Genomic DNA, 25,457 nt, shown 5'->3' with positions numbered 1-25,457 from the left:
ACCACTTCTTGTGTCACAGTCCTCCATTTGAATTACAAAGGCAGACACGCCTTAACGCGTAGCAATGACTGGACCCGCAGTAGCACCCGCTGTCTGTGCGGGTGCTACTGGAAGACCGTCTGCGTCGCTCGTGGGCCAACAGGGCAGCGGTGCTTGTTAACTCGGGGTGACTGGCCTGCAGCAACGTCCTTGGCTGCATGTCCGTGCGCACTCACCCATTCACCGCCCGTCCTTCCCTTCTTTTTTTCTTTCTGTTCGTAGATTTCCCTCCTCCGGCGTCAAGAAGGCGCTTTAATGGCGAACATCCATCTCCTTATATCTTTCCTTTCACCGTCTCCTAGCAGACATTCGCAACTAATAACAACCTATTTATTTCAGCCAAGTGCAGAAATGGTACAAGCCCTGTTCGCTGAAATCTGCAGGCTGCAGGTCGATGTAAGCCCTATGGAGAAAACGGGCTTAAAATAACACATTGATATTTCTATACCGCACTAAATATAACGGGCTATAATGGCTTAATGCTGATCCTAGTCTATAGGCGGGGTACCATTAAGTACGCTATTATTGACAAAACGAACTCAAAGCAAATAGGTTACAGTTAACTTTAGTATATATACTGAGCTTATTGCACTATAAGCACATATTTTTTCAAAATGGCACAAGAATCTTATTCTTCATATACGTGTACTTAATGTCGTTCTATGAGATACGAACCCGACATAATCACCCAATACTACTTGTATAGGGTGCACTAATGGGGAAACAAAAGCTGATGGTAGCGTCAGAAAGGCATAGTTAATTTTGTAAATGCATCAGTATTTTTCTGGGTGCCATGTGGACAAACATTTATGTGTGTTTTACTGGATACGGATCTCTTGTCAAAGTCTTTTAAAGCTTGGCAGCCGGTGGTTTGGTCGTTGCATGTGGACAGAATGCAGGCCTTTTTTTTTAGATGTCACTTAACCGTAGATGTCGCCTTTCATATCTACGAAAAAACAAAAAAAAATGACTGAGCACAGGCGCAGGCATCGATCTAGCGAAATTTTACAGCTCTTGTTGCCTCTTGGTAGCTAGCGCTTTGAGCCAATCGGAGCCTGCTAGCTTCCGGCTTGGCTTGGATAAGAGTTGGTGCTTCTGACGAGGAGGCGCAGAAGAAGTGGCGTGCCGAGGAAGCCTCCTGCAGCGGTCATAAAATGTGTTGCCTTACGCAATGGGCCAGCCAATTCACCCCGTTTTGAAGTTACACGGACACGTTGTACTACCGGATAGAACTCTGTGCAACCCTAAACGAGGCTAGAAAGCCAGCTACATGCAGAATACTTCTCATAACGTGTACGCCCACAGTGCTTGAAATATGCGGAATTTTAACGATAAAGTCTTTCTTAGCGAGTTACCACCACTTTTCCGTGTCAGATATGTTTCTAGCCTTGTTCTTGGGCCGTTCCTGAAGATTGCGCAGCCTAAAAAGCTGGCCGACATGTGCCCATAGGACCACTGGTTGCCGTAATGTTTCGAATATATATAAGAATAGAAGGCTGGCATTCCGATGTGACACAATTGAACGAGTTAGTTCGCATAAGATCTTAGGGGTATACTTTCATGAGCATCTGAATTGGACTACACATAACCCACCTCAGAAAAATCTTACCAAGAACAACAGGCCTATTGAATAAAGTAAGAACCTGACTTACGAAATGGTTTAAGAGAAAGCGTTAGCTCGGGTGCTCCTATATAAGTCCATGTAAAAGGATAATTCGTTTTTATCGGCAACCAGTGCACCAAATTTGATAATGTTTGCTGCATTCAAAAGAAAAAACTTAAAATCTAGTGACTGTTGCTTTTGCATTTTCGATTTAGATTGTCGATTTTTTATAAAAATTAGCAAAAATAGTAAATTTTCAGAAAACAAACCTGTCAAATTTACAACTCCGTAACTCAGCAATGAAATATGATATCACAGTTCTGTGAAGTGAATTGAATAGTACATCTAAAGCGGACAAACTTGATATGTCACACATGATTGCCAAAAATTTAGTAATATGGAAATACAACTTTTTCAGAACCCTTGTACACCACGTAACGAATTCACGTAAAATATCAACGGGCATGTTGAATTTGTCCGCTTTGAATGATATAATAGATGCCGTTTACGGAATCGCGATATCTGCTCTTGATACAGTCATTAATTTGTAAACATTGTGCTCCTATTGCTTTTTAACTTCCCAATTTTTTGAAAATTCTTGCAACAAAATTAAAGCCCTAAATCCAAATTGCGCTACCAACAGCCACTAGAATTTAACTTTCCATCTTAAATACAATAAATTTCATTAATATGGCCCAGTGGTTATCTCAGAAAAACGTTTCTGCGTTTTACATGTATTTGAGTAGGCGACATCGGAGTTGTACACGAGCTAAAGCTTCCTCTTAAGTGCCAAATGTACTACGCCATGATTTTCTCTAGGTTAAGCTGCTGCATTTTAGTTGCATTTTTTCTGCATTTTTTAGGTAATCTTCTACAGCTTCTTCTTCTCCAGAAGAAGGCCATCACGTTTATAGAAAATTTAGATTACTATAATCACACCCAATCTTAATTTCTAAGCAACAAAATTCTGACGGTATATCACGCATTCCATGAACGTCTTGCAACATCGATATTTAAAAGCATAAAAGAGAATTCAACATTTCTGACACCCGCCGTGGTTGCTCAGTGGCTATGGTGTTGGGCTACTGAGCACGAGGTCGCGGGATCGAATTCCGGCCATGGCGGCCTCATTTCGATGGGGCCAAATGCGAAGACAACCTTGTACTTAGATTTAGGTGCACGTTAAAGATCCCCAGGTGGTCGAAATTTCCGGAGTCCTCCATTACGACGTGCCTGATAATCAGAAAGTGGCTTTGGCACGTAAAGCGCCATTATTTAATCTTTAATTTCAACATTTCTGGAAACCTACAGACGTCCAGAGTAAGGTTATCAATTAAGACACGCAGCTTACGTACAGACAAGAACTAGAATTACATATGGCATGCACACAATACATTACGAAGCTGTAGAACTCCTGAATATGTTTCATGTACACACGCATTGTTTCAATGGTCATGTGCGTTCTAATAATGTAATCTTGAGCAACTGCAATACCTTCAGGCGTTGACGCATTCCCCGGTAGACCAAGGCATATCTTGAGGGCTTGGGCTTGGATGCTTTGGATTATATTCAGGTTAGTTCTGCAGGTCTTGGAGATGATAGGTAGGCTGTACCGCAGGAATCGAATAAAGAAGACCCTGTAAAGTTGTAACATAGATTGTATTGACACTTCCCAGGTCTTTCCTGCTAAAAACGTAAACATACGGCAAATTTCTGTCAGGCGCTTTCTCACATAATTCACATGAGAGGTTCCGGAGAGATATCTGCCAATGACCACCCCCAAAGATATGTGACTTGTGCTGTACGAGATCAGCTGTCCGTCGACAGATATAACGTATGGAGACATTTGTTTTCTGGTGAATACCACTGCTGTACACTTTTCACATGAGAACTGAAGTCCTTGTTCTCGAAGGTAGCATGATGTTAAAATGGCTGCCTTCTGAAGCCGCGAGCGAAGCTGCACTCATGTCACACCCGACGTTGAAATACAAATGTTGTTAGCATAGATAGAGAGCCTAACGGTGCACACTTCGCCCGGACCTCTACCCATCACCTCGCAAGTCTCCCAATACAAAGGCCCCGCACGACGTTCTTTGCAACTGATTTCGCGCACCATGCCTCTCTTAGGTTACGCACCTGCGGCAAGACCTTTGATTCCTCCATGGTTTGTGAGCCGTACTCAAGTAAACCTTACAATCCCAGGACTTCAGAAAACGTCAGACACGCCAGCATCAACATTCAAGCAACTTTATTCGGCTTGTACAACAAAAACAGTGACTGGACACACGTCTATACTGATGGCTCAACTACGTCAACCAGTTCCGGTGGCGCTATAGATATACCAACAATCGGAATAACCCAGTCGTTCAAGACTTCCCATATCACTACGTCTACAACTACAGAGCCTCCGGCTCTACGCTACGCGCTTCGTGTGATAAATGCTGAAAGTCTTCGAAAATGGGCAGTCTTCTGCGACTCAAGGCCGGCCTTGCAATGTGTGCAGTCGTTTCTCTGACATGAAACTCAGGATCAGCTCCTGTGCGAAATTGTGGAACGTGTCCGCCACTCGAGAGAAAAAGTCAGTGATATATCTTTTCATTGAATACCAGTTCTTTGCGGTATCATTGGAAATGATAACGGAGATAAGGCAGCTCGGACGTCAAACACAGAAGACCACTGCGTCCCCCTTCCTCTCTCAAGGACCGACGCTTAGAGACAACTTCGCATTGTAGCACGCACATGCTCCTTAGCAAAGTGGAATACCGCACATACAAGGCGCTCAAGACTGCGCAGACTAAACCCTTCACTGCAGCTCAGACCTCCGGCCGGACTGCACCGACGTGAAGCGTCTCTTCTGTGTCATTTGTGGCTGAGAATTGCCTTCACGAAAGCTTACTTAGCACTAATTGGAATGGCTGGTAGTCCTGCATCTGATTGCGGATGCAAGGAGAACATTGACCACATATTGTGCCACTGTCCTCAATTTCAAGCACAGTCAATTTTGTCCAACACATTGAGGAAACTAGACGATCGTCTTCTGAGTGAAAGAATGCATTAGAGCATCGTCCCCATCGATCATCGACTTAAAAGGCACTGAAGGCACTCTTGTGCTTCCTGAGAACGTCTGGCTTGCACGAGCGGCTTTGACTCAAGTACTGTCCGCGCACGTCTCTATACTCTCTCTCCCTTCTCTCTCCTCCCCTTCGCCCTTCCCCGTAGGGTAGCCAACTGGACTCTTGACTGGTTCAACATCCCTGCCTTCGTTATATCTATCTATCTATCTATCTATCTATCTATCTATCTATCTATCTATCTATCTATCTATCTATCTATCTATCTATCTATCTATCTATCTATCTATCTATCTATCTATCTATCTATCTATCTATCTATCTATCTATCTATCTATCTATCTATCTATCTATCTTGCATTTGCACCCAGGGATAGTTGAAACAACTTACAGTTGTGTATCCCATTCATAATATACAAAACGCTAAAAAGACTTCTCCTATATTAACGATAGCTAGTTGTGCTCTTGCTTAATCTGTAGCTGCAAACGCTCGTTGTACGACTTTCATAGTATACATAAAACAGTTCAATCAAATGGATATATATTGAAAGTTATTTGAAACTGAGGAAATTTTGTCGTGTGTTATATTCAGAATTTTATGTATTTCTATTGTGTATTTCTATATGTATATGGTTGTGCATATGGCTGTCTTTAGTGTATATAATTGGGCATGTATAAATATCTGAGTACATGCTGTGTATAATATGTAAATATGTATTTAGGTAGAATCGGTAGAATATTCGCGTCCTGCTCGCTGCTGTATGCAGCGTGGAGGGATGAAGTCCAGTCAGGCGACAGTCGCCTTTAACTTCATTCCTTGGCAGAATAATTTTAGCTGATTATAGTGACCATGCATTGTAAGCTACATTGTACCTTTATAACGTTCTGTAAAAATAAACTATCCTATCCTAATACATGTATACATTCCGTAAATAAAGATAAGCAGATTTTTTGATGGCAGGATTCGAACAGAAGACCTGTCGAACAGCAGCCCAATGCTATACCCGCTAGGCCAAATACGCATACCTGAACACCAGAATAGGAGATCCATAAGAATTTTCCGCGTACAAGCGCTTCGCCCGTTTTATTGCAATATCGATTAGATGAACATAATATTCCTCGGGATTTCTCGCTGTCGCTGGTACTCACACATAAAAAAAAACAGTTTTATTTAGTTTTAACACGTTTTCTGAAGAACATTACTCACATTAGCTCTACGATTTCCCTTTGCGTCAGAATTAAAGCGTCCGGTGGCGAAAGCTGTTTGTGTTCCAATCGCACAGACTGGTGCACAGCCGCAGCTGCATTCCAAAACCTCAGGTTAGACAGCGTTGCTTGCTGGAACGCATTGTAACAAAGCTATGCAGACCCCATAAGCTCGTGGCATCGTTTTCCCACGAGTGGTAGACATGGTAGTACCTCTCCGTGCGTGGTTCCTGCAGTGAAGCACTTGACGTCCCTCACATCGCGCAAACTTGCCATACGTGTTGTCAGAACACCCAGGTCGAGGAGCTCCTGCGAAACGCTAATGGCACTGAAGCAAGGCGGGTCCGCATGGACCCGCCTTGGTGGTGCAGACCTTTGCGTGGTGCAGACGCAGGACCTTTGCGTGGTGCAGACGCAGGAACAACGTGCTGCTGCGTTTGCGACGCACGCTGAAGCTCAACGCTGGAGGCACCCCGGAAACGGGAGGCCAACGGCGATGTCGGTAAAGCCGTGTAGTTGAAAAGCGCGAACCGGACGCAGATCGTGCCCGCCGTGTGCACGCTGCAGTGCGCAAGGCAGTTCGTGGTGCCACGAAAGGCACGAGCCTTACTTGGTGTAATATTCCTGCATGTGGCTGCCGCATTCATTTTCTCGCCGTTATGCCAAAACTCGTTTCCTAAATAAGTAAACAAAAATTGTCAAATGACCCGATTCGAACAAAGGCCCTCCAGCACAGAAGCCCGATACTGTAACTGATACACCAGGGATGCTTCTCGCACACGACAGCGTGCATCATAATCATATCGTAGACTTAGCATCTAAAACTTCGTAAATTAAAACAAGTTAATAAGCACGTCATTATATGTCAAAACGTAGGCTGATCCTGAAAATCGTGGTCTAAAAACGTCTGCTGAAACCGAAGATAGCGCAGATAGATGATCATCTTACTTCACTCAGTCGACGGGTGACGCGACAGAATCCGATGCGCTCAGTGACCCCGCCCCTATCTCACCCCCAACACGCTCAGGAAGACTTTATCTTTCACCGACTCCACCTGGAGGTTCAATTGCCTTGCAACTTTTATTTCGTCATAAACCAGTTGCAAAGAACTTCAGGATTTCTGCCACGGGCACTCGCGCACGTCAAAACGACTGGTGCCGTGAAAGGGGAATGGTGGTAGTGCAGAAGACAAGAACTGTCCATACTGCCGCTTATCCATGCTGTTTTCTCAAGATCAGGTATAACGAGGAGAATAGTGCGGCTGTTCCTGCAAGAGGCAGAGTTGCGATCACTGTAACGCTTATTCGCTCAGACATATTGGCACTCGGTCGTTCAGTCGGTGTCAGTCAGCCCCTCTCTCATTCGTGAACGCGAGTCATCCCATTGGTCATTCCTCACCGGAATGGCCAACGTTTCTGCATGCGTACTATTGCGAGTATAATGAAATTACAGAGCAGATTCCGTGCCACTTTTATCATTCGGCTCTCGGCAATATTGCTGTACGAAATGAAGTCTGAGCTGCTTAGACAGCACACGGTTCTCGGAAGGAAACATCCTGGGACATTGGTCGAATGATAATTGTACGCTCAAGGCCACTAGGGCACTCCTGCGTTTTTAATTAATTATGGGGTTTTCCGTGCCAGAACCACGATCTGATAATGATGCACGCCGTAGTGCGGGACTTCGTATTAATTTTGACTACCTGGGTTTCTTTAACGCGCACCTAAATCCAAGTACAGGGGGGTTTTTGCATTCCGCCCCCATCGAAATGCGGCCGCCGTGGCCGGGATTCGATACCGCGACCTCGTGCTCAACAGCGTAACACCAAAGCCCCGAAGCAACCACGGCGGGTTACACTCCTGCGCTTCTTGAAGGCAACTAGGACAACGAGCGCTTGTGACTATACGCGAATGAATATCTCCCCCCCCCCCCCCCCCCCATCTGCGGAGTTGAGCATACTTCTTCCTTCTTATTTTTATGCGAAGCGTACTAGCCGCACAACCACGCTCTTCCTTGCTGCGCCGCGCGCGGCCGCGTAGCTACCATATGACGTCATAACAGCTGCAAAGCGGACGCTTCAGCTTCGCCTTCAAGAGTGGAACGCGACAGCGTTCCCGTCGACCCGCCAAGGGCTGTAAGACAATGGGCTATGGCGCAGCGACTACGCGCCCCGCATCCGACGCGGTGAGCGTCGAGCAACGCAGCGTTCGGCGCGACAACGAAATGTGCGCCTGAGCAAGCGACGCACGCCTGAGCCGACGCCGACGACACCGGCTTTTCTGCGACACGAGCTCCTTAACGCTGTCGCGTTAAAATAAAGGCTAGTATGCTTCGCATCCTGGGCTTAACCTTGGCTAAGCCACAGCCATTTTTATTTATGCTGTTCCCACATGTAGGCTAGCCAACAGGGCGCGACCATGAGTAACCTCCCTGTCTTTTCTTCTTCATCTCGTCCTCTCTCTCATTCACCCACAACTGAGGAAATTCAATGCTGTTGGGCGCCGAGTATAAATAGGCGGCATGAGTAGATTGGGGGACAGTGGTGCGAGTTCGAATCGGGGCTCGTGATTCGGGCCGTTAGTCATCGCCTACTCATTTCTAGCTTGGAGGAATGTGTGACGGGTATTGGATCGATCTTTTCACCCCGTGCTCTCTGCACCCCGTGTCCCTGTGCGTTCACGCCGCACCCACGAGGCCAGGAATGAGAAAACCCGTCGAAACAAAGGGCGACCATTGGAAGAATACGAAAGGCCCTGAGAGAGGAAATGGGATAACGTAATAACGAAACAGGGGGAGGCAAGGTAGAAACAGAATGCGTGAGATGGGGTGAAAGCAAAGGCGCATAACGCGATCAGCACGAGGCATCTAGGGAAGGGGAGGACGAAGGAGAGGGACGCCGGGTACCGGTGCGATTTGCTTCGGCCGGCTTTGCTTTGGCGGCAGCGTCTCTCGGGAAACGCCGTACGCGGCCGCGCGCTACATGACGCCACTGCGCGCTGCTGAGAGCCGGATAAATGGAAGCCGAGTGAGAACAACATGAAAACGAAAGCCGAGGCTAATCTGCCCTCTTGCGTCACCATTTTCCCTTTCGAAACGTTCGTTCTCTCGCCCTTTTTTTAGCGTTTCTTTTTTGTTACTTGATTGACGAGGATATAAAAGTAAATTTTAACGCGAGAAAGTGGGAGCTGGGTCCTTCATGTATTATGTAAGATTTGAATGCGCGGCACATTCTGCAAACAGGTTGGCAACCGGAGTTGTTAGCCAAGGAACAGGCCCATAAACATTCCGCAAACCTAGTTGAGTTTACCGACAAAATTACCCGAAAATAACTAGCTCTACTAATGAGTATATTGGCAAAAAAAGAACTGAAAGCCCGACCAGACGGGCTTCCGTCAAAACCTTGACTTCAAGAACGCCTTGCATGTAACAAGCCCTATTCTAGGTTTCTATTAATAAAACATGTTCTTTTTTTCTTTATTTACATACGAGTTTTTTTTTTTTCATTTACACACGTGATTACATTCAGGCGCGCCGGCTACTCTTCTGCCTCAAGTAAATTTGGCGTTTGTAACACATAGCATATGCTGCTTTACACTCTGCTATTCTTATTCATGTAATATACACATAAAACGTACTATAAACCTGTATATGACCCGTACACATATGCAAATATGACGTAACGTATATATACATATATCGGACCCCGGCCCTACGAAGGCCGGACCCCGGCCGGAAAGTAAGAAATAAAGCGCCATTTATTTCGTATGTGTGTTCTAAACCTACAAGTGCATATATATATCGGATGGCACCGATGTTCTGCACTCATGTAATAATGTATGTTACATGTGTGCATACATGCACATTTATACACGATGATTATAAACAACACAACATTAAACTGGCAATACAAAAGTGAGAACGAAAGAGTGCTACTTTTTAACACGCAAAACTCAAAATGACTAAGAATAAAACACTCATACGCAACGCATGGTTCTATACATAAAAAAAAGAAGACAAAAAGTGAGGCCTTTTTTTCGCTGGTCAGTGTTCGTGCGCCCGCCACTTATGAAAGCTATCTCCGTGGTAACAAAGTGGCCACCTCAGTAATAACTATTCGCAAAAAGCAGTCATATTAGTCGGCCATGGCTAAAGCCAGGTTTTTGATCTTTAAAGAATTAATATTGCGTGTAACAGTATGAATGTTTCACCATGGTCGAATTCAGCACAACAATTATGCAGGGTGGTTGAACAAAAGAAAAATGAGCTAATAGCAGGATCAGAGAAGGCATGAAATTAGGTCACTTTCAAAAAAATCTAAACGTATCACTTGATCACTTTACGGGTTTTGACGTCGCAAAGCTGCATCTGCAATGTGAAGCATGCCAGACATTGGTTTACCTGACGGTACGTTCAACGCGCATCACAAACTCTGCACAGGCTTTCCTTATGTTTCTAGTGAATCGGCTTTTGAATGCAGCTTTCACGGGCACGCAACTGACCCGCAGCCAATTTCTCCGCCGTGCAATGTCACAGTGGTTCAAGCACCGCAGTGGAGTTTTGAAAGCCTAACCTATGCATGGTTATCACCAGAGATACTTCACGTTGTAGCTGACAGCTGTACACCTTTGGTTAGGGGACATCCTTGCGAGGACATTATTGGAAAACCAACATTCATGCAAGGCTCTACGCGTTTCTCTGGGTACTCTTTCGTTACCCTTTCTTTTTACCCGATGTGCCTCGAAGAATCACTCCATTCAAGAGAAAATTCACGTTCTCCATGGTGATGTAAAAAAGGATGTGCTCGATGGCAACGCCTGGCAGTACGTCTTTCACCGTTGCATGTATATGCTTTTTGTTGCGCGCCATTGGTAAAATAAGGAATATTTTGCAGTCCTTAAATGTGCCCCTGCTCGGCTAATGGAAAACGACATTAATTGTCGCAAGAATTCAGCGTGTCGAATTTCCGCATACGCTCCCCATTTAAGATGCACAAAAAGGGCTAAACATTATATAATACCACATATATTTGTGCTCACGATTGTGGCTCTGGACATAGCGAGCCTATTTATTTATTTATTTATTTATTTATTTATTTATTTATTTATTTATTTATTTATTTATTAGAAGGCACTAATTACAGCTCAGGATGATCAGTATTCATTACGTCGAGAGGGCTGGTGCTGCTATACATACGGGAAGGGTAACGATATTCTGTTGCGAACATCCGCTTGCATTTCTCGAGCAGAAACCACGTTGCGCTCTAGGTATCAATATTTTACGACGCCAGGCGAAAAGTAGCAGGAAAAGCTACCCGGGTTATCGTCCCCCGCCCTCTAAGTTCACACACCATCATCCACACCCGGTGGCCTGATGGCTGAACCTGCGTAATGCGACCACCCTCGGTCAAGGGCAAGACGACAGCGAAGCTCCGAGAGACATCCCCGACATCGCGTAACATGGGAAATCCTCGCGGGGCCAGGATGATTGCAATAAGGCGCCACACAGTGGGTTCCGCGACATTTGCGCTTAGGAGCTACTTACGTGCAGTACTGGAGGAGCCGGCTGGGCAACGCAACATGCTCGCCGTTGTGCAGTATTCGTTACATATTAAGTAGATTACTTTGTTGGGTGATGTTGGGGCCGGAGTGCGCTGGAATTGATCGGTATGTACTGCAACGACTGTGAGCTAAATAATATGATTTCCTTTATATCTGATACGGTTCTATTTTTCGCTAATGAGAAAGAATTATATGCCCCATTACGTGAAAATCCGCCGGCGTACTCAGCGTGACCGATATATGGTACCCAATATGGCCGATGGCGCAAAGAGTAAAAACACGCCAACGAATGCTCTGATTGACGTCGTATTCCTCTGAGAGGTTCCTGCAAGCAAAGTAAACTAATGGGTTGGAAAAGAAAATTTGGTAAATTTCGGTCTGGATAGGAATTGAACCCGGACCTCCCGGGTGCGACACGAGCACGCTTCTACGACCTCACGGCGGCTCCATGGTTCTGGCTGACTGAAGGTGTGACCTACTGCGTGCGTCACTGGGCACGTCACGCCGCAGCCAATGGCGAGAAGGTGGCGCCACGTTATGAGTATATAAAATGAGCGCGTTCATGGCGTTCCGAGGTGCACAAACGGTACAACGCTTTCGCATCGCCTCACGTAAGCAGTCTTAAGTGTTTATGCCGATTTCGTTGTTTACATTTTACACAAGCAAAGGAACCTGTAAACAGTGCGTAAGTGTTCGAGACCTTTGTTACCGTTGTTCTTAGTACTGCATTTTGTGTACATGACCCCATTCAGAAAAACGGTTCAAGAACAGAAAAACTTGATTATAATTTGTTTTCAGGGCTAGCGCTCGTATTTTCGATGTACTTACACACACTGACGAACATATCGTAACAAAGGGGAATGTGGCGCATGGTAACTGCTGAACGTCACAAAACCCTGTGGCTTTTGTTTCGTATGGCGAGTATGCCAAGCATGAAACTTCATACAAGAGCCAGAAGCTGGACTCGCTACCCTCACGCTGGGCTCATTCCCACCGGATGTCTGCGAATGTACCGCACTGCCAAGGCAATGTTGCGTCAAAAGAGTGAAGCATTGGCTGAGCAATGCACGATACTATGAAACAAGAAGCCGCCCTGGTAGTCCCGAGGTGCAGCCAAGTAAGGACGAAATACGGAAGCGTCATTGCGTGCTCTCTGGCTGGGAGGCAGAGGGAAGGGGACAGTAGGCCCGGCAGATGGAACGCCTCCAAGGGTCGTGGATTGTGGCTGTCTCGCCAGCTTGATGGCTGTGTCGGGCCCTGTTCCAGCCAGTGCGCCGGGGTAAAGAAGGCAGTTCCGAACTTGTGGGGAGCGCGGAGGCGTCGGACCAAAGAGAGAGCGGGGGTCGCCGACACCCGAGCGTTTTGTGGGGAAGCCCACCACACCGAACCAGAAGCGACAGGGCACCCTCGCCAGACAGCGGAGCGATAGGTTTGTCTTGCTTGCGCGGGGACTGCTAGGACGGAGGATTCCAATCCCAACTTGAGCGCTAAGCGCCGCAGAGTGGTCAGGATAGAACGATAGAGGGAGGCGGCGTTAGGCGTTGTTTTTGTTTCCATTGTGTTTTGCACGCGAACCTTAGTAAAAGGCAAGAAAAGACAAAACATAAAGCAGGGCTTAGAGCAGAGACGGGAGAGAGCTCGCTGGGGTGACGCGCACGCGTCTGGACTGCAATCGAATGAATCAGGGCCCGATGTTTCCGAAAGGCGTGCGTGGCCGTCTCCTGGCTTTGTCAGAGCGTGGCTTGTACGTCTGACACGGAAGTGGGGACCCGCAGAATTAAAACACAACCTTGCACCGCGCCATCTCACTTTTCCATGCAAGTCTCAGCTGGCGCACGCTTCCGCTTTTCGGAATGAATTTGGTCAGTCGCTGTCGTCATCTCGGTCTCAGGGATGTCAAGATGAGTACAGTCTGACCGGGCTAGATCATGCATTTACCGTTCAGAAACTCACAACGCTTTCTGTAGTTTATCTGAAGTGCTTCTCTGCAAAGAGCAGAAAAATAAGTGACGCCATCTGTTTCAATTACGCTTCGTACTGTAAAATACATTTCTCGATTCCGTTCTCCCGCGTCTTTTAATTTAAAAGAGCTACATTTTTTTCTCTCCGGCTTTCTGACAGATTTCTACCATACGCTAGCTCAAATAGGCAATAATGTCACGCATTAAAGTGCAACAAGTCAATGATTCGTCTACTAAGTTTTCTACATTGCAAGTTCGTATTTCCCTAGGAAAGATCTTGCGGCCTGTTTGCCAAGTTCTGTTTTTATGGTATGAATGTATACATATGAATGAACTAATTTACGCCAATAATTATCTCAAGACAATAAAAGGAAAAGACTAATAACGTACATCCCTTCCTTCTTAAGGCGAAAGCCTTAAGTGGCTCCTTGCAATGGCTCACACCCGAAAGAAGCGGCGCCTAGTAGAGTGGTCCAAAAAAATATCATCATCAAAGCGAGTGGCTTAAAAAAAGTTGACGAGTGGTAGAAAAAAAATATCCTCACCAGCAATGGCTCATACCCGAAAAAAAAAGACCATCTGGAATGGCTTATACCCTCGTAAGCAAGCAAAGATGCAATGGCTGAATAAGAAAGAAAGAAAGAAAGAAAGAAAGAAAGAGAGAGAGAGAGAAAGAAAGAAAGAAATAGCCCTCAGATAGCGCATTAGGTGCTCGAATGTGTCGTTGAGAAAATCAACCTACAGCGCAATACATTTACTTCACACTGAAGCTCTTTATGTCTCGCAAGAATTATGACCACTCCGATCGGATAACCTATGCACTGCCACGTGTGCAGCAGGCTTTCGCCTTCACGTGTTACAGGAGTGTAACATGCTGCCAATTTTTTATTGCGCAAGTAGCAGCCTTTCCATCCACTTAAAACACAACCCGGCAAAAGGTAAGGTTAACCGCCATAGTCGGATAACGTTAACTTTAGAAATAACAAGAAAAAAATTATGTTCTATATTGGACGAGACACCAAATATTTACGGTTAAAAGAAATCTGGTGGAAAAGTGGAAATTATTTTCCAAAGCATAGAATGAATTGCCATTATATAATCAAATGTGTGTTGCAATGAGTGTTTGAGACGGATAATAAATACGAAATTTAGTAAATGACATTTTACCTTAGGAAACGAATTTCTATAAAAGGTCAATTTCCAATGACTGTTACAACATGATAATAGGTCGCACGCCTAACGCGCTCTATAAACCTTTTTTTTTTTGCCTCCCAATTTTTTTCTCTGAGCCTTCAAATCAATTCTACAACACGCTAATTTCACCGGACCTGTGCTGTTGACACCAGAAGTGGCACAGCCCTGCTTGGCATTTCTGTGAATTATATTTTTTAAATGCATGTGTTGTTTGCTGCATAAGATAAATAGAGAGACAGAGAGAGAGAGAAAACTTTTATTGTGAAGTTTGAGTGGAGTTTTCTTTCCCAGCGGTGCGGGCTAGCGTGGCGTCTGCTTTGCCGCGACGCTATCAGCCCATTCCGCCAACCGTATCTGGTCTTGCGGGTTGGAAGTTTTCGTCCTCGTCTCCCACTCGTCATGTGTGAAGGAGATCGCCTAAAGAGTTCTCTCGGGGGTGGGTTCTTTTGGCATCCCCACAAGATGTGATCTTGCTCCGCCAGGGGCAGCTGCATAAGATAAATTAAACCGTCTCTCACGTCCTTCTTGAACAGCCCAATCGCTGGCAGAGCATGAACGTACTATTAGGAGCCATATGATAGGGAACAGGAACGCGTAGAAAACACCCTCAGACCCAGCTATGGGCGATACGCAGTGGCCGCCGTCGGAAACAAAGTGAAAAGGGGACGCTGTTTTTACAACTGTTCGCACTCCCGCCGTGCGTCTGCAAAGCGCAGAACTACGCATCGCCAGCAGGCAGTGATAACACTGTCAAATATTGCGTCACTGCTAACTTTTTGCGCCGATTCGTTAGAAAACGTAGCACTGCTACTTACTTCGATATTGATTTAGGTTAAATCTTGTAAATCGGGGAAAAAATGCGCTGTAAGGGTGAGTTCAAAATAAGTTTATTGGCGCTTGTCGAATATTAAAAGATATTGAATGAAATGAAATAATGCAATAGCGTCGTCCCAGCTTATGCTCGTCCTTTGTTTTGTTCGTTGGTGGTCTAATAACGCGTCATGCCACCGCTGACTTGAACGACGGCCGCCATTCTTTGGGGCAGAGACGCGTAGAGAACCTCGATGAATGTGGTATCACGCTGAAGGCACTTCCACTCATTCCACTCATGTTATATTGCTTCCCATAGTTGGTTGGAGTTGGCCAAGTCTAGGTACCTCTTTGAAAAGTTCACTTTCATACGACCCCAAACGTGCTCTATAATGTTCATGTCGGCACCCTTCGCGCACCAGTGAAGTTCCATTACCCCTCGCTCTTCCGAAAGGTGCGCCACGTCCTTCGATGTGTGAACGGCAGACAGCTCCTGCTGGAAAAAATAACACCCATCGGGGTCCGGCCTGTTCAAAACATAGGGGATCATCTGGTGCTCGAGCATAGTGCAATGCGCAGCACTGGATCAACTTCCCATCAATTCTGACCAGTGGGCCTATAGGCATTCGTGGGAAATCGCCCCCAGACGTTCACAGACACGCGTCCGCTGGCGGCCACCTCCTGGATATTCTGCGGACTAAAGCGTGTGTTTTCGGTCCGCCACACTCTCTTGCGTTGGTCCTAGCGACTCGAGAACGTGGACTTATGGGAGGAAACCACATACTACCACTCGCTCTCGCTCCAGCTTGCGGTGCACAGTGTTCAGTGGTGAACCTCAGGCGAGCGGCTTTGTTGGCTGCGGTGAGCAGAGGTTTCTGTGCGGCGATGCGACTTCGCAGTCCGGCTTCTCTAAGCCTTCGTCGTACCGTGCTGTCGCTCAAGTTGTCCAGGCCAAGAGCACCTCGAACGTGCCTTGCACTTTGAAATGGTTTGTCGCGGACGGCAGCCACGATGCAAAGGCCTTGGTCGTTCATTGTTGATCGGGATCGTCTGCAGTGTGGCGCATCGTTTATACTTCCTTCGTCTCGGTAAACACGGATAATCCGGTTGACTGTTTTCAATGGGCGGCCTGTCACGAGAGCGATATTGCGCTGCGTATAACCTATTTTGGACATTTCTGTGATATCTTCCCGCGGTGTAAGAGGCAGTCGAGGAATCTTCAGGCCACAAAATCACAGTTGACTACTCTGCGGGAGCCACTCTAGTGTGCTACGTTAATTTTTCTGACCGAGCTTGGTGCAACAAAGTCGCACGAAAGAGAGTTTATGAATGTTTTTTTTTTCATCTTTATTTAATCTATTCGCTGCCGTCATTGGTTCGAGCGCCGCCGCTGATCGATGTGCCACTAACAACCGGGTGCGCCGATTCAAATGAATAATCGGTTTGAAATACAGAGCAAGCTTGGTCTAAGAGTACTATCAAGCGGTTACGCGAAGAAAAAGAAAGAATGAATGATAAAAAGAAAATGAATCGGTGCAAGCTACTGCGACGATTATCGTATTATCGGCTGTCGGACTATACCATATTATTGGCTGCTGCTTTGTAGAAATGCCAGCGTAGTAGGAGTGCGAACAGTTAGTGGAAGAGCGCCCTCCTTTCCTCCTCTGTTTTTCACAGCGCCATCCGCGTATCACTCCGAGTCTGTTTAGAAGCTGTTTGCCACGTGCTCCTGTGTTCCCTTTCATATTGCTCATAATAGTACGTCAATATCAATTTCGCTGTATAGGAGAGCTTTTCTAACTCGATTGCTGAAGGCTGTTTACTTTGAGCTTCTCGCTTACCATTTCAGATTCGTCCTCGCTCCTAAACAAACACTTTAGCCAACCAGTTTTTGTTCCAACAGAAAGAAAATTCCAAGGAGACCTGCCGAAAGCAGCAACGCAAGGACATTTTCTGGCGCAAACTTTGTGTAAAGAACGAACGCAATCCCTCGTAAGCCAGCATTAAACGAGTACCGACAAGTAAGGCGACGTTCGGTGCTTCGAAACGTGCTTGAGCTTTTTGCCATTCCATCTGGAGCTGCCGCTGCCGGTGCGTTGTCGAAACAAAGGCCTAAGAGTAACACAAAAACGAGTGAGAGCAACTAAGCTCAAGGGAAGGCAGCACGGCCAGCGCTTGTGGCGTGCCGCGTTGAGCTAAAGCCATGGCCATCGACACAAACATGACCGAAGCACAAAGAAAAGACCCCTTACGAAAATGCCATTTCGGGGTCTTTCATTCCAGCAGCATTTGTGCTTCGAGTAAACTGTCACCAACAGAGCCTGAACCCTAAACTGTTATGATGAAACTCAGAAAAATGAGATAAGCTTTCTTTCCTTGCCCGCTGTGCTGGACACATACGCCAGAAACTTTGTTCGGCAAACAATTTATTTCATTTTCTCTTTTTTGTTACGAATGGTTCGACTAGAGTGATCCGATTATCTCAATCCAAAGATCTTAATTACTAATGCATTTGACAGCGCGACGTCAAAAATTAGGCATAACAAATAAGGCACAAGTTACGCAACTTTCGTATGAAAGAAATCCTAAACGGCGGTTTGATTTGTACCACATCAACTATGTGTTTTCTAAAAGTGAAAAGAATTAGGAACCTCAATATAATGTGGCAGTTTCGACACGAGATGGTGCTGCACGCTTTTCTCATCATGCCTTGTGGCAAAACCATCGAATCAAAGAAGTAGGAACAATGTACCGTCAAAGACGAGTGTCGGCTGTGTAATGCTATCTTCATGTTTAGATGTGTTTTTCAGCGGCAACCGTTAAAAGATCGAAACTTAGTTTGCTGAGTTCGTTCGCTTGTCCGGCGTTTGGCAGCAAAAAACAAAAAAGGAAAGAAAAGAGGAAGCAAAGTGAACACACCGTCACACTGCCGCAGCCAGGGCAACGTTCCGGCTTCCGATGCCGTCATGAGCGTTGCGCTCACACAAGCTACCGTTCTCGGTGAGGTATTGTGTTCGTACAACACGTCGTGCATGCACTTGTCTGAGCGGAATGGACAGTAAGCACCAAGTTAAATATGTCTTTCATCTGGCGGTGACAAGCACCGACGGCTCTCCGTCGGTCTTCATGCCGGCGTTACTCATCGTGACAACGTCGTGACACGCTTGGACAGATCACTGCTGCAGCTGCGCAGCACCAGTTGTCTCGCGGGCTACGTCGTGCCCTATCACCTCTGGGTGTGGTTAGAACACCGCGGGAGGAGCTCGAGCACAACGCTTAACTTTGCCATTCCTTTAAGTGTTTCGTCTTCCCACAGCTATCGTTTTCTTTACTTTATGCGTCATGCTCGTGTTCTGCGTCATGTGACAGAACTAGCGCAGCCACCTCACGGACTTTTTGCCTGCAATTTACCTTTAAGCAGAATAATGTGTGTGTGTGTGTGTGTGTGTGTGTGTGTGTGTGTGTGTGTGTGTGTGTGTGTGTGTGTGTGTGTGTGTGTGTGTGTGTGTGTGTGTATGTGTGTGTGTGCGCGTGTGCGTGTGTGTGTGTGTGTGTGTGTATGTGTGTGTGTGTGTATGTGTGTGTGTGTGTGTGTGTGTTTGTGTGTGTGTGCTGGCTAGCAGCGCTATTTAACCGGCAGAATCAGATAAAGAACTTACAAATGGAGCCGAGGTGAACATATAAGTAGACCGTATGGTCTACATGTCGTGTGCCGACACGTGTGCCGACATGTCCTGTGTGCCACCGTCCCCGTTGATGTCAAAAAGCTGCAAAATAATTCTGTGCACTTGAATTCAATAACAACGATTCGGTTGCTTGTAATTATATGAAGTTTCTTTACATTGTATTTCTTTTCTAATTTTTCCGCTCTTACTGAGCAGCGTTTCTGATTAGTCGACACATTAGTCATCCTCTCGTCATTTCTACCTTTCTCACACCGCAAAGAAGGCTTGATAAGAGGTGGATAAGCACAAAACAATATACCCGAAGTATACGACTCTTAAGCTAGATTTCCAATGCGATGTGTTCGCAACAAATGGCTGTTACCACCCCGTGCCTTCTGTGTTATATTCTTCCTTACCCCCAGTGTAGGGTAGCAAACCGGACGCTTGTCTGGTTCATATCCCTGCCGCTGCTTTCCTTGCTTTCTCTTATCTTTTACCGTCGCTATTCACTGCAACGAGTTTCTAGAAATCATCACTGTGTATACGGTTGGCCATGAGAATCTCGACTGTGCTTGTGTTCTAAGGGCTCACTATATATTCACGTTCAGAAGGGAACGCCTCCTCTAGCGGCTGTGGCGAATGGTACACAGTAGGGAAAACAAGTTTCGCTCACTTCCTCTTTTCATTACCTCCTCGCTCAGGTCGTACCCTACTAGAAACGCGCAGTCAGCGAAACATGAAGAGGGAGCTACGTTAGACTCCTTCCTTCCCGGACTCCCTTGGCGCGCACTTGACAGCCTCGTGGGTCCATTCTGATTCAAACGACGTCGTCGAAAGCGCACTCGAGTCTCACCGCCTCATAGGCGTGACGGTGCGTTGCGTAAACATTCGGAACTGGCGCGGACCACCGAAAACTGGGAGGCGAGATGAGATCACGGATTTGCATTGGCAATGATTTCGGAGGCGCATGGTTGTAGGGCTCGCTCGGCGCAATTGGCCACGGAAGCTGGACCTTCTGCTTTCTGACACGTGCGACGGGGACCGGCCGGGGAATCAGGCTGGGTCGGCTTAGAGTGCCCACTGCCTAAAACAATCATGTGCAGCTCTGCTAGTTCCTTTCGGGGGGAGGTGGCGATGGTTTCGCAGGTGCTGAGAGGCTCTGATAACGCCAATCCTTCCCTCTGCTGATCTTCCTGGTTGTGGTTCTACGATATTTCTGTGAAACCAAGCAGCGTGCTGGAGAGTAAAGGCAATTGCCAGCGGGTCACTAAATCAGTTTTTGAGGATATTTTTTCGCTGCTTGTGTTTTTTTGCCGGCAGTTTTCCTAGCAATTTGTGGGTAAAAGCCGGCAGGAAAACAAGAGATGAAAGAAAGAGAGGTTAACCAGATTAAGTGGCCGGTTGGCTACTCTGCACAGGGGGACTATGTAAGGAGAGGAAAGATGAGAAAGCAGGAGGGGAGTAAAAAAGAACTGTAAAAAGAAAGGAACGAATCAGCGGTATTGTAGCAGAGGTGCGGCAGTAGTACGAAACATTTTTTACGTGTGGTCAGTTTAGCAAATTGGCCCCAAATTAGTTGGACCCACCACTACAGCTTCCAAAATGATCCAAGAATTTATTTGCAAGCGCTATAGATGTTAGCTTATCGAGACTACGCGCAGTAGGGGACAACTAAAGGCTCAATCCCACCGGCGACTTGAGGAGGCTGCGCGACCATTTACGACTGGCGACCAAAAAGCGACTGAAGGCGACTGATGCTCTCACCGGCAAGCCTGGCCGAGCACGACCTGCAAGTCGCAATCCCGGAGATAATCGTTCTCAGCGACAGCTCTAGGGATCTGTGCAGTTCGCTCTTACTTCGCGGGTTTCGCGTTCCGGCGACAGCCAAGCATGTTGATTCTAGCGAAGAAGAAGACGTCGTCACTATGCTGATGTGCTCTACCGTGTGTCAGCTGTGTCAGGGCGGAAGCCTCCAAAGACAAAGAGACGCTAGCGGGCGCGCCCGAGCCTCCGTTCGCGATAAGTGGCCGGCCACGCAAGCCGCCTCCTGCCACAACTCCGCGGCGCATGACGAGTATTATCGACAGTGAGTTGTAATTTCTACTTCACGTTCGGTGGGAATCGGTGCTTAACTGTTGCCATTTATTTTGCTGCTGTGTAGCTTCCTGCGAATGCTACCGCGAACATTCGACACGCTGCCGGAACTGCTTCGCCCCGGCATCACGAGGCAAGACACCAGTTAGATAGCTGTAGTCTGCCATGGTGGCGTGGACTTCGTATTTGGTGCGACGCAGGAGGACGCTGGATGAAAACACATGCTAACGCAACTCTCGGTGCGCCGGTGATTGGTTAAGCAGTTTTCCTACCATGGTCGCGCGACTGAGAAATCGAGCTGCGAGCCACTGGCCTTAATAGTCATTTTTCGAGAAAAGGGACTGATTGCGACCATTTGCGACTGGTCGCTTCGAGCCCAATTTGGTCGCGCGACCGCTGTCAGTCGACAAAGGTGAGGTTTTAGTTGGAGTCGCAGTTCTGCTACCAGTTGCTGAAAATGGTGCATGGCGTCTTATTGAAATCCCTGAAATAAATGTAATGGTGGAACTATCCTGATTAAGGTTCATTTAGGGGACAAATGGTCATTTTAACATAGTACGACAAAGAAATGAACTCTTTTCTTGCCTTTCAACTTAAACGCAGAGATTACGTCAGTTTGTACTTTAAAAAAAATTCAGTGGCAATTTAGCGGTACATGCGAGAGAAATGGGGTAGCATTGCGTCGCACGTCTTGGAGGTCCTTGATCCAGCATTTAGACTGCGTTCACCACATTTGAAACTGTTGTTCAGGAGCTCACTCGACACACGTCCTGCCTCTTCAAGGGGAGAAGTGCAAGTCACGGTGGTCTGGAGCAAACCGCTATCAGTTAGTTGCACTACACACCCAAACACAAACTTCTTGCCACTTTGGTTCCCCTAATGCTAACGTATTAAAACTTCCATCGGAAAAATTACACTCACAGAGACCCCTGTATAGGAGACGCGCAATATGTATTCTATGCTTAAAAGATTGGGTCTCAACCTTGAAAAGTGTGCATTTATGACGCGTGGTATTTACTGCCATTGCGTTTTCATTTAGCAATAGAACGAAGCAATTAGACTCGGAGCCTTTCACGACAGCAGCTGGTAATGCAGATGATTTGTTCACATTCACCATACCTGATCTTGCGTGCACTGGTACTTCAGAAACAACAATGCTCAAATGCAAATTCTTTCATAAAATAGTCGACCGCAATGCCACTTGTAGTCGCATAGTTTCTTTATCGATGCATTTTAGGCCAAACTGGTAGTCAGAGGAAAATGATGAGTAAACGGGTGGTGATTAATTCATATGCATGTAATCCAGAATAAGCGACGTCAAATACTCATAAGCATAATCTCGCCAAGCGGTTCATCGGAACATAGTTCCTACTCAAACGTGTTCTGCACATAATGGCTCGTCAGAAGTTCAGTCATCGCTGATCAAAGTATCGTGCCGGCTGACGACAATGTTTTCAATTCACTTTTAATTAAGCTGCGCTTCTACGTTGCCGGCGTTTATTACGTTAACATCCCAGCGTTAATAGGGACGTTGTGACGACAGCCGTAGCGCGGCGCACGTTTTATATGAGGCTCATCAGTTTTCCGGTCTCCCTCGCGCTCTGCGCACAAACGCTCGCGGCGAGGAGCATGCTCGCTGGAGTGGACATCCTAGTATAAGTTCCGCCTGTACACCAAGTGGAGGAGCCGTCGTCTATGCGGGCGTCGTCGTTTCTTCCCCCCTTCATTTCGCCGCCATCTATCCCCTCTGCCGGCAGTGGCGCCTCGAATCTCGCTGTCTTTTCGCCCTGAATGAAGCTTCACAGTCAAATAGGCTTTAATTAGAAGTGAAGTCTTTAGCGGCGCTTAATCACTGGAAAAGGAAGACCGACCGTCCGACAGCGCAGCAAAAGCTCATTGCAGCAATGCTTTCTCCCCCCTTTGTACCTCCCTCTCTCTCGCACACTCTGCTGACGCTCCTGGGAGCCGCTGTAGCAGCGTGCCAGTAATAGTCGCGTTGTCCTCCGTCCCCTGAGTCTCTCGAGACCCGATATCCCTTCACCGAGGGATGAAGGCATAGCGCCGCGTGCGGCGGAGTCAGTTTTCTATTCCGAGCCCGAGAGGGAGGCGTCCACTCTTTCTCTGCGCCCGACAACGCGCTTGTTCATCCCGAACGCTTAAAATGCGGCGCGGTGTGGTAGGCTGGTGCTCGCACCCGAATCCCCGTGCGAGGTGGTTGCGAGGCTTTTACGCACGGGATCGCGCGGCTAGATGCTGCCGAGGGGATGCGGGCGGCCGAAACCGTCTCGCGAGAGGCCGGTTTTGAATTTCCGGAGGATGGCGGCACAATGCATAGCGCTCACGCGTGTCAGTGTGCATAGCTGAAGCGTCACGCCACCGCGCCTCCTGCGCTCGCAGGCTTGATTGCGCACCCTTCCGTCTCCGCGCACGGTGCTCCCGCAGCATGGACGAACTCGGGCTGGAATCAACGAGACTGCGGCAGGAAATTCGCTTCCGGTGCGATGCCTTCGCGCGCCACCCTGCGTCACTTCCTGCCGGTCTCGGGAGTAGGGGAGATGATAATCGCGCCGGATCCATGGGCAGCCCGGAATGCGCCTGCTTACGGGGATTTTAGCGCACAATGACGGGGATGCTCGTGGCGTTATGGCGTTTCTGCGGGGGTAAAGTGCGCCTGTTGAGTGCTCGGGGAAAGTGAATCAGGCAGCGTCACGAAATTTTCGGTGGCAGTTGACTAAGCTGGATTCGTTTGCTACTTTCCGCCCCTGTGTGTTTCTTTGATGACTTCGACTCGACGAAAGTATAAGTAAAATAAGAATTTCGAACCAAGTTCAGAACCACACATAGCCAACCACTCTTCTACCACTAAAGTTGCTTATATCTTGTACTTCATTCTTTACAATGTTACTCCTCGGAATTTAGACAACGGCAGCCCACAAACAAATGTAATGAAAAACATGGAAAAAAATTGGCCCTCGATTACGCTTCTTAGTAAAGCAATCTTTGAGCGTATCTGCTGCCTTATTTCAACAAACGGCAGCCACATACAGAACACGCAGTGCCGAACAGAGGCGGTCCTGTGTTTCGGATTGGGCAGCACACACCGCGATCCGCCGCTATCGAGCCAGCGCTCCAGCGACGCGCCATCGCGACATATTATATTGAGTCACCGCCGCGGAGATGGTGGGAGGGGAGATTAGCAATTATTATTTAATGCTTCTTCTAATGTGGGATGAGGAAACGGGTGGAGAACAGGGGTATTGTGTAGAGATCACATACTCATTCACTCACAGACAGGCTTGAATGTGGCCACACAGTAGAAGTAAGGGGACGAAACGCTTTAACTGCGTTTCCAGTCACCGCAACGGCACTGCGCCAGGTAAGAGGAGGTATAGGGCAAGAGTAGAGGCGGGAGAAGGACAGCCAGGCGCAAACACTGCATGACAGAGGCGACAAATGCCACTGAGGAATGCACCCCGCAAACGGGGAAGCGAGAGACAAGGCTGAAGGCATGTTTATAGTCTGACGTTATCGGCGCGCGGGCGAGCGTCGTTCACGATCAGTCACGCTACGTCGGTTGCGCTGCGCCAGCCGAGATGCCATCCCCTCTACAACGCGCGCGCCGTCAGCTGCTATCTTCGGAGTATGCGCAGAACGTTCGCCATGTCGCGCGCCGTCCTTTCAGCCATCGCGAACGGCTCAGGAGCCATATCGGCGCCGGGCCTGTCGGGGCGCGTTCGAAGCCGCCGGTTATGTTGGCTGCGCCGGTGCGCCCGACTATAGAGGGGTCGTTTTCGCCGACGTGACGTAGCGTGCGCGCGCGCGGGCGTTACGTCGGACTATAAACGGCCCTTGAGAGCCGTACAGCCACGAGACGCGACGTGACGCGCAGACGGATGAGCGGAGAGCCGTGGATCACGCGCGGGGCGGCAAGGAGCACCCGCCGCCGGCACCGCGACAGTGCCGCGACAGCGGGAAAAGGGACGGTGAGGGCGTAGTGGACGGTGACCCGGCTTTGGAGGACAGGTAGAGCGCAAGATTCGCGCCACGTGCGAGAGATGACAGCAGGAGCGCGCACAGCTAGAGCAGCGCGCGGATGCTGACCTAGGTTACGGCGAGGCCGACGGCGACGAGAAGCGTGGGGACGGGCGCCAAAGAGCTGCGCTCTAAAAAAGGCGTGAGCGCACGAAATTCACACGTTAGGTGTGGTTTGTTCCATGTCCCGACGCTCTGGCTGTCCACTTACGCGAACTGTACGT

At 47.7% G+C, this 25,457-nt stretch overlaps 1 protein-coding gene across 5 annotated transcripts in view; it reads left to right on the top strand.

Annotated features, from left to right (window-relative positions):
* Positions 1-25,457, top strand: part of LOC135916635 (plexin-B-like) — a 479,058-nt gene that overhangs the window by 264,734 nt on the left and 188,867 nt on the right. Inside the window, exon 1 of one of the 5 annotated variants that reach the window (XM_070539224.1) lies at positions 21,052-21,193. The exons of the other annotated variants lie outside the window; for them this stretch is intronic. The gene's annotated coding sequence lies outside the window, so the exon portion shown is untranslated. Of the gene's footprint in view, positions 1-21,051; positions 21,194-25,457 lie in introns of those variants that run through there. 5 annotated transcript variants of the gene reach the window in all.

This window comes from Dermacentor albipictus, chromosome 5 (genome assembly GCF_038994185.2).
Source record: "Dermacentor albipictus isolate Rhodes 1998 colony chromosome 5, USDA_Dalb.pri_finalv2, whole genome shotgun sequence".
Classification (NCBI taxonomy): domain Eukaryota; kingdom Metazoa; phylum Arthropoda; class Arachnida; order Ixodida; family Ixodidae; genus Dermacentor; species Dermacentor albipictus.
This window is presented reverse-complemented; position numbering and strand designations above follow the sequence as displayed.